Below are 9,727 nucleotides of genomic sequence, written 5' to 3'. Positions count from 1 at the left end.
TGCTTCTCTCACACTACATTTAAAAATGCTGTATTTCGTCCAGTTCATTCCGTATGTAACAGTTTCATGTATGTAGTCATGGCAACCACAGTCTCAGTTCTTGTATGCTTGACACCTGCTTACCCCAGGAAACGGACGCACACACAGCAGCATGTACGCACACACAAATGCTTGCTCACTCGCAACACATGCATCTGTTTCTGTCTCATCCTACGGTTCACACTGTTTCACACTCATCATCCTGGGCTCTTCCTTTTTCAGCACCCTCCACCATGATAATTGTCTCAACTCCTTTCCCCTCTCTCCTACGTCTGTGCTCGCTCACAGAGATGTTACCATGGAAACTGGCTACAACTGATGGGCTTGAAACGTCATGTTTGGCATACACAATTGGCAAAAGTGCGCACACGCAGAGGTGCATGCACAAACACACTCATGCACACACACACAGGCGCATATTGTGCTCATTCATTATTATGCAAGACACTCTGGGCTGTTGCATATAATGGCTGTATGGTCATGCAGGGAAACCATAACTACATGCTGCATGTATGATGCACTTTATAAGTATGCACACAGTGAAAGTTTCAGGTTGAGTTTTCTTGGTAGAAAACCACAACAATGACAAAGAGGAGATAGTGAAAATGAGAGAATGACAAGAAAAATCAAAACTGAATAGTTCTATTCAAAGAAAAGGCCCAATCAAAAGAAAAAAGAGGAGAAAAGGGAAAATTAGTAGCTGGCTTTTTTTTGTCTGCACGCTCACATTGCTGCCAAATTCAAAATGAATGTGGTTTGATATTTTTATACACAGACTCTCCCACTTGAAAACTCAGAAAGGCACACATGAAAATTGCTGTATTTTTCACAAATCAATCAAGCACGTCGATCTTTTCATCCTGCAGAAGGACCATTTTATCAACACAAAATGTTGCCTTTGCTTTTTGTCATCCTAAGAATGAAGCAGGAGCAGATGTGCCGTCTTAACGGATTCTTTTTGGTGTCCAAGAATGTGTCAAACCTGTTCACACTTATGTTTTTATTTGGACTCAGGATCGTCTGTCCAGACAGAGACGTGACTCACTCTGGCTGTCAGCTACTGTCTCATCTATATAAACGTCCATCACTTTTATCTAAATACTAACTTCATTTTCAGGGAATGGTCCTATAAATTCAGGACTTAGCTGCCGTTTTCGGTCAGTGTTATGTCAGATTGTTCTAAGATTGTGAGACGGGGAAAATGACGCTTGGTGATAAATGGCTGAATAATTCCTGAGGCACTTTTAATGCTAAATTATAGACAGAGCATTGTTCGCATGTAATGGGTCTTTTTAATCAGACAGGTCTGCTCATATCTAATTTTAAGATTCAATTTTGAGATCATATCAAAGTAGATTTTTTATGAATGAGGCCCTGAGGCTTTTATATGAGAGGTTTTGGCTGTGTGCTTTTTTTTCTCTTGGTAATGCTCATGACAGTGTCTAATTTTACTCCTGATGATAGACGACTGTAATACTGATGATAATGGTGGTTTAACGCTTGAAAGATCTTTATAACATTCTATTAATATATAGGGCAATAGCAACTTTTCACAGTTCAAAGAGTATCAGACTGAGACACATTCGATTAGTCTGAGAATATTTTAGCACTGCAGGCAACAAAAGAGCAATGATGTCTGTCCCACTTTGGCCAGAATTTTTTGTGTGTTAGTTTTAGGCTGTCATTATCTTCACTAAAGATGGATGTGTGTTTGGATGGATTAAAATTAAACATAGGAGGGATACGTCATTAGAATGTGCTAGACCCAATGGCTATGGACAAATATTACAAAATGGCATTCAGCCAAGTCTGAACGGCAACAAAAAGACTTTAATCTTTCATTTATTTTTAATCATATTAAAATAACAACAGAACAGCAGAAATAAAAACAGAATTGGGGAAAGCAAATACAATGCCAGTCAAAAGTTTGGGCACATCTTCTTATTCAGTGTCTTTTATTTATTTTAAATTATTTCCTACATTGTTAGTTAATTCTGAAGACATTAAAACTATGAAAGAACACATATGGAATTATGTAGTAAACAAAAATGTGAAACTAATCAGAATATGTCATATATTTTTGATTCTTTAAAGTAGCCCCCTTTTGCTCTGATGGCGGCTTTGCACACTCTTTGCATTCTCTCAATCAGCTTCATGAGGTAGTCACCTGAAATGGTTTTGAATTAACATGTATGCCTTGTCAAGAGTCAATTTGTGGAATTACTTGCTTTCTTAACCTGTTTGAGACCATCAGTTGTGTTGTGCAGACGTCAGGTTGGTACACAGCAAATAGCCCTATTTGACTACTATTGTAATTCGTAGTATGATAACAACCACTCAAGTCAGTAAAGAGAAACAACAGTGCATCATTACTTTAAGGACTGAAGGCCAGTCAGTCTGGCAGATTTTAAAAACTTTGAATGTATTTTCAAGTGCAGTCGCAAAAGCCATCAAGCACTACGATGAAACTGGCTCACATGAGAACTGCACCAGGAAAGGAAGACCAAGAGTCACATCTGCTGCTGAGGACAAGTTCATCTGAGTCACCAGCCTCAGAAATCGCAAGTTAACACTACCTTAGATTAGAGCCCAGATAAATGCCACACAGAGCTCTAATAGCAGACACATCTCTACATCAACTGTTCAGAGGAGACTGTGTGGATCAGGGCTTTATGGTCGCACTGCTGAAAAGAAACCACGACTGAGGATGAGCAACAAGAAGATGAGAATTGTTTTGGTCAAGAAACACAAAGAACGGACATTAAACCAGTGGAAATCTGTGCTTTGGTCTGATGAGTCCAAATGTGAGATCTTTGGTTCCACCCATTGTGTCTTTGTGCGACGCAGAAAAGGTGAACGGATGGTCTCTGCATGCCTGATTCCCACTGTGACGCATGGAGGAGGAGGTGTGATGGTGTGGGGGTGCTTTCCTGGTGACTTTGTTGGGGATTCATTCAAAATTGAAGGCACACTGAACCAGCATGGCTACCACAGCATGCTGCAGCGACATGCCATCCCATCTGGTTTGCATTTAGTTGGACCATCATTTGTTTTTCAACAGGACAATGACCCCAAACACACCTCCAGGCTGTGTAAGGACTATTTGACCAAGAAGGAGAGTGATGGAGTGCTGCATCAGATGACCTGGCCTCCACAGTCACCTCACCTAAACTCAGTCCAGATGGTTTGGAATGAGATGGACTGCAGAGTGAAGGTAAAAGGGCCAACAAGTGTTCAGCATCTCTGGGAACTCTTTCAAGACTGTTGGAAAACCATTTCAGCTGACTATCTGATGAAGTTGACTCAGAGAATGCCAAGAGAGCGCAAAACAGTAATCAGAGCAAACAGGGGCTATTTTTAAGAATTTAAAATCTAAAATACATTCTGATTTATCACTTTTTTGTTTACTACTTAATTCCATAAGTGTTCGTTTGTAGTTTTGATGTATTCAGTATTAATCTAAAATGTAGAAAATAATTAAAACAAATACAAACCATTGAATGAGAAGGTGTGTCCAAACTTTTGACTGGTACTGTATATGATGCATATTGTATCTGCAGACAAACACTTGCACATGTACTAATAAAAGACAAGAATGTTTATCTATTCAGTCACCATGTAGAAATTTGCAGCATTATACAAGCCAGCTCCTAATTAGCACTTAGTACTTAAAAACAACACAAAATAGCTTGCGTAGGCGAGGCCAGAGGCTAACTCTTCTGTAAATGGGCTTAAGAGGTGAAAAATGAAGGTGTGCATCAGCGGAGTGCTCTGTCAACCGTGTGTACACGCCTCGAAGCATGTGAGAGAAACATCATTTGCAGCGTAAGTGCAGGGTGATTTATAATGGAAAAGGGCAAATATGATACGTACATTATTTTTAGACAGAACTGTTAATAGAATAGGGGTCTCAGTGTGTTTGAAAAAAGGGCAACAAACAAACAAACAAATTGCAGCATTAAAATGCCACATGAACCGAGCTTCTGACCATAATGACACCCTATCACGGGATGTTTGCTACTTAGTAAGCACTTTTTCAAAAACTTTCCTCAGAGCAATGCACCAGTTCAATAAGGATGTGACCACCTCTGCAATGAATCGACCTGTCCTGATTACGAAACTTGAAGAAGCAAACATTGCTTCAATGCTGATTGAAGCCCCATTTTCAGCAGCTTTCGACTCCGTTTACTTGTTCTAATACTTGCCATTTACTTTTTGTTCCTTCTGAGTAATTTGAAGTCTGATAGACATGAAAAAGCCTTGAGGCTCCGCGAGCATCTGTTATTGAGGCTTGTAGGTTGGAAAGAGAATCCATTTAAACAAGATGATGATAGCAGGTTGGAAAAGGTTATTAAAAAGTGACACAGCTATTAACTGTCATCTTCACAGCATGATGGCAGAAGATGGCAGTTAATAGCTAATAGCTGCTCTGGTCGTTCAGCCGTCTGAGAAATATGTGTCATCAATGCAAAAGTGTGGATTCAAATCTTCCCACAAAAGAATATGCATCTTACTCCATCCAGTATACAACAGAAGGGAGTACACCTCTGTGCATAAACGCTTAAATGTCAAATGATTCAAAACTGTAACATCTCTCAATAAGTGCTTTATTTGTTGAACAGTAGAGTAATTTCTCTTGTGTAGCAGTTTACAGTGTACAGTTACTATGATAAAAACAGGCTTCAGTGTAGGAACTCAATGCAACAAAGTACACTTTTCAGTACTGAGATTCAAATGTTTTCTGCTGCTTCTTGCTGGGCAAGTTGTGTTCACATTTTTCTTTAAAATACCCCCAAGGTGTTTTGTTGGATTTAAGTCAACAACATAGTTGACCAGGTCATAGATTTCACATTTTTCTTCTTTAGAAACTCTTTTGTGATTTTGGCAGTGTGTTTCAGGTTGTTATTCTGCTGGAATATTCCTCAACTGCCAAGTTCCTGCAGGAGTCATCTGGTCAGCAGGTATTTTAGTATATCAACAGGCATTCATGTTGCATCTATAAATATTATCTTCCCTACACCTTTTGTACTCATGCAGCCTCGTATCATCACATTAACACCTCTGTGCTTCACTGTCAGGACTAAGCATTAACTATAGTAAACATGCTGGACCCCATCAGCTGAACAAATTAATCTTAGTCTCATCTAAGAACAAATGTGCTCCTAATATTCATCAGGCTTCTAATCATGTTCCTTTTTAAAACTTAATCTTGCAGCTTTGTGCCAAACAAAAAGCAACATATTTTTTCTTGGATTCCATCAGCAGAAGTTGTAATTATGAACTATAATTCACACTGTCTGAGCTGTTACAGAAACTCCACTTTCCATTGATAACCCCTAAAGCAGAGTATCTGTCTATTTTTCACTGCAAGATTGTGAAAATAGTACACTGTCCACTCTGTCATTTTAGGGCACGTGTCAAACTCAAGGCCTGCGGGTCATATCTGGCCCGTAATACAATTATATCCAGCCAGCGAGATCATTTTACATTGATTTATTATTATTGTTTTTAATAGCCCCACTGAAAAAAGTGGGGAGGATGCGAGTAAAGATTCAGCAGGAGAAGTGTACTAGTGAGTTGACAGTATATCACTGCATCATCCATCAGGAAATGCTGTGTGGTAAAGTGTTAAAAATGCAACATTTGATGAGCACTGTAATGCAAACCATAAACTTTATCTGAGCTAAAGGTTTGAACCACCGGCAATTTCAGTCTTTTTTGTAAGAAATAGATTGAGAGTTTGCCGACATTCCTTATCATACAGAGGTGTGTTGGCTGAGTCCAGGAAAGATTCTCAATAGAGTTCTTGAGCTACACAAGGAATTTTGTGAGTTCGTGCACTGTAAAAAAGATAACTACAGTCTGTTCAGCAGAGTTGGTATTTTGATTTGTTTGAACATGAAAATTAAAATAGCTGTACTACTTGACATGAAAATACACATCAGACCAATTGTGTGTACCTCAATGTCTAAATTTGTAATTGTGAATAAGCTGAAAATGTCATTTGTTGTTGGTACAACAAAGTTGGGAAAAAAACAGGTTTCCCAGAATACACAGCAGCGGCAAGTCCTCATGCTTACTTTCCCTTGACCGACAACAGTTACCATCCCCTGAAGCTCAGCAGGTTAAATGGAAAACTTATAAACAGGAGCAATATGTAGTGGTCAGGGGTTCAAATCCAGCTCAAGGTCCTTAAAAATAAATTTAAGGAAATGTTTAAGATTATTTTTATAAAATGGCCAGCAAAGAAAACTGAATGTTTGGATTTGTTATTTTTACTTTTGTGGAAAAGCATCATTTTTATTTCATTTTTTCACGTTTTTTTGCAGCATGTTCATAGTTGTAACTTTTACAGTTTGGACAAGAGACATTTTGATAAAGAACAAAGTATTTCAAGTTATATAAAGTTCAAGTTTATTTATTGTGGAATAGTATTCCTGTCTGTTTTTATTCCTATTTATGTCCCAAAAACATTTACTTTTAGTGTGTTCAATAAATGTTTATCCTGTTCAGCCCTAAAGTGTGCTTTGAGTTTTGGCCCCCGGTGCAATTGAGTTTGACACCCCTGCAAGAGACAGAATGCCACCGACAGTCCTGGATCCCGTACTGCCGCCACCTGCCCCGAGTGCCAAGTAGCGGTGCTGCGTCATGCCGTCCGCCCCGAATGAGACAGAGCGCCCCTAGCAGACGATGTGGGAGCTGCAGTTTGATCAAACGAATGCAGTAGTAATGTAGGTCGTAATTGTTTGAATATTTTTTGATATTGTAGATGTATTCCACAGGCCGGGTCGGACTCCCTGGCGGTCCGGTACTGGTCCGCGAACCGTACATGTGACCCCTCCGCACACAGTTTACTTTACAAGGAATCTTCTCATGCTGTGTGCGGAGGGGTCACACGTACGGTCCGCATGTCAGCAGAAAATAAACATAGATTATTATGTGGTTCAAAAAGTGCAAGATGATAGGATGTTGCCTAAAATTGTCATGTATGATATGTGGTTCAAAAAATGTCATAGTGCAGTATATTGTCAAACTAGTATGTTATTCAAGAAAACATCAGAGTGTAATATGTCATCTAAAAAATGCCGTAGAATAATAGTTCATTGCACAAGTAAAAGTACAGTAATTTTTAAAAACTGTTGAAATTCTTATATGTTGCTAAAAAACTAAAACAAAAAACGTCATAATAATATGTAAAATTAAAAAGGCCTATAGTATAGTATATTGCTCTTAAAACGTGATAGTATAGCATGTCGCTAAAAAACATCATAGTATAGTATGTCACTCAAAAGACGTCATAGTATAGCATGTCGTCCAAAATATGTCACAGTATAAACTTTGGCCTAAAAGCGTGAGAGTGTAGGATGACACTAAAAAACCGTCATAGTATAGCATGTTGCTCTGAAAACGTCAAAATATAGCATGTTGCTCAAAAAAAGTCATAGGCTGTGTCCGAAATCGCATACTGACGTACTACTCATACTAAATGTGACGTCAAAATAAGTATGTAGTGCGTTCGCACTGGATAGTATGAATAGATTGAGTACGCGAGAAATACCCAGATGTATACTATATCCGGAAAAAGTCATAGTATAGCATGTCGCTCTTAAAACATTATTGTATAGCACGTCGCTAAAAAATGTCATAGTGTATCATGTCGCTCAAAAACGTCATAGTATAGCATGCCGCTCAAAAAACATCATAGTATAGCATGTCACTCTAAAAACATCATAGTATAGCATGTTGCCCAACAAATGTCATAGTATAGCACGTTGTTGTAAAAACAACATAGTATGGCATGTCGTCCAAAAAATGTCATAGTATAACATGTCGCTCTAAAAATGTCACAGTATAGCATGTCGTCCAAAAAACATCATAGTATAGCATGTCGCTCTAAAAATGTGTTAGTATAGCATGTCGTCCAAAAAACGTCATAGTATAGCATATCGTTCTTAAAACATCATAGTATAGCATGTCGCTCTAAAAATGTCACAGTATAGCATGTCGTCCAAAAAACGTCATAGTATAGCATATCGTTCTGAAAACATCATAGTATAGCATGCCATCCAAAAACGTTATACTATAGCCTTTGGTCCAAAAAAATGTCATAGTATGCCATGTCGTCCAAGAAACGTCACAGTATAGCATGTTGCTCTAAAAACGTCATACTGTAGCATGTCGTCCAAAAAACGTCATAGTATAGCCTTTGGTCCAAAAAACATCATATTATAGCATGTCGCTAAAAAACGTTGTAGCATAGCATGTTGCTCTAAAAACATCATAGTATAGCATGTCGTCCAAAAAACCGTCATGGTATAGCCTTTGGTCCAAAAAACGTCTTAGTATAGCATGTCGCTAAAAAACGTCATAGTATAGCATGTCGCTCTTAAAACGTCATAGTATAGCATGACGCTAAAAACGTCATAGTATAGCATGTCGCTCATAAAACGTCATAGTATAGCATGTCACTAACAAACGTCATAGTATAGTATGTCCTTCTAAAAACGTCACAGTATAGAATGTCGCTAAAAGACGTCATAGTATAGTATGTCACTAAAAACGTCATAATATAGCATGTCGCTTAAAAACGTCATAGTATAGCACGTCGCTCTAAAACCGTCATGGTATAGCGTGTAGCTCTAAAACGTCATAGTATAGCATGTCGCTAAAAGATGTCATAGTATGGTATGTTGTCCAAAAAAATGTCATAGTATGACATGTCGCTCAAAAAGCGTCATAGTATAGTATGTCGCTCTAAAAACATCATAGCATAGCATGTCGTCCTAAAAACGTCACAGCATAGCATGTTGCTCTAAAAACGTCATAGTATAGCATATCGTCCAAAAAACTTCATAGTATAGCCTTTGGTCCAAAAAACGTCATAGATTAGCATATCGCTAAAAGACGTCATAGTATAGCATGTCGCTCTAAAATCGTAACAGTATGGTCTTTGGTCCAGAAAGCATCATTGTCGCCCTAAACGTGGCATAGTATAACATGTTTCTCTATAAACGTCATAGTATTGCATGTTGTCCAAAAAACATCATAGTATAGCATGTCGGTAAAAAACGTCATAATATAGCACGTTGTTCTAAAAACGTATGGCATATCGTCCATAAAACGTCATAGTATATCATGTTGCTCTCAAAACGTCACAGTATAGCATGTCGTCCAAAAATCATCATAGTATGGCATGTCACTCTCAAAACGTCATAGTATAGCATGTCATCCAAAAAAACTCATGGTTTAGTATGTCGCTCTAAAAACGTCACAGTATAGCATCTCATCCAAAAATCGTCATGGTATAATATGTTCCTCTAAAAACGTCATAGTATAGCATGTCGCTCTTGAAACATCATAGTACAGCCTTTGGTCCAAAAAATGTTATGTCCCGGCTGTCTGAAGTAGGTTAAGGAGCAACACAAAAACAGTCCAAACGCTGGTTTCCAGAGGGTTAGACGAGTATTTATTTGAAAGAGTAAGTTTACAACAACACAACATGTAAGGTGGTTAAAAGCAAATGGGTGTTTAGTAGAATAAAAATAAATAAACAGAACTAAAAGTGAACTTCACGTTGACATTGATGGGCATTCCAACCAGGAACAAAGTAAAAGATAATCAAAACGAAAAAAAACTCTTCCTGTTCACCTCTTAAAACCCAAAAACACCACAGTAGCACCCTAAACTA

Source organism: Acanthochromis polyacanthus, chromosome 17 (assembly GCF_021347895.1).
Source record: "Acanthochromis polyacanthus isolate Apoly-LR-REF ecotype Palm Island chromosome 17, KAUST_Apoly_ChrSc, whole genome shotgun sequence".
Taxonomy (NCBI): domain Eukaryota; kingdom Metazoa; phylum Chordata; class Actinopteri; family Pomacentridae; genus Acanthochromis; species Acanthochromis polyacanthus.
This window is presented reverse-complemented; position numbering follows the sequence as displayed.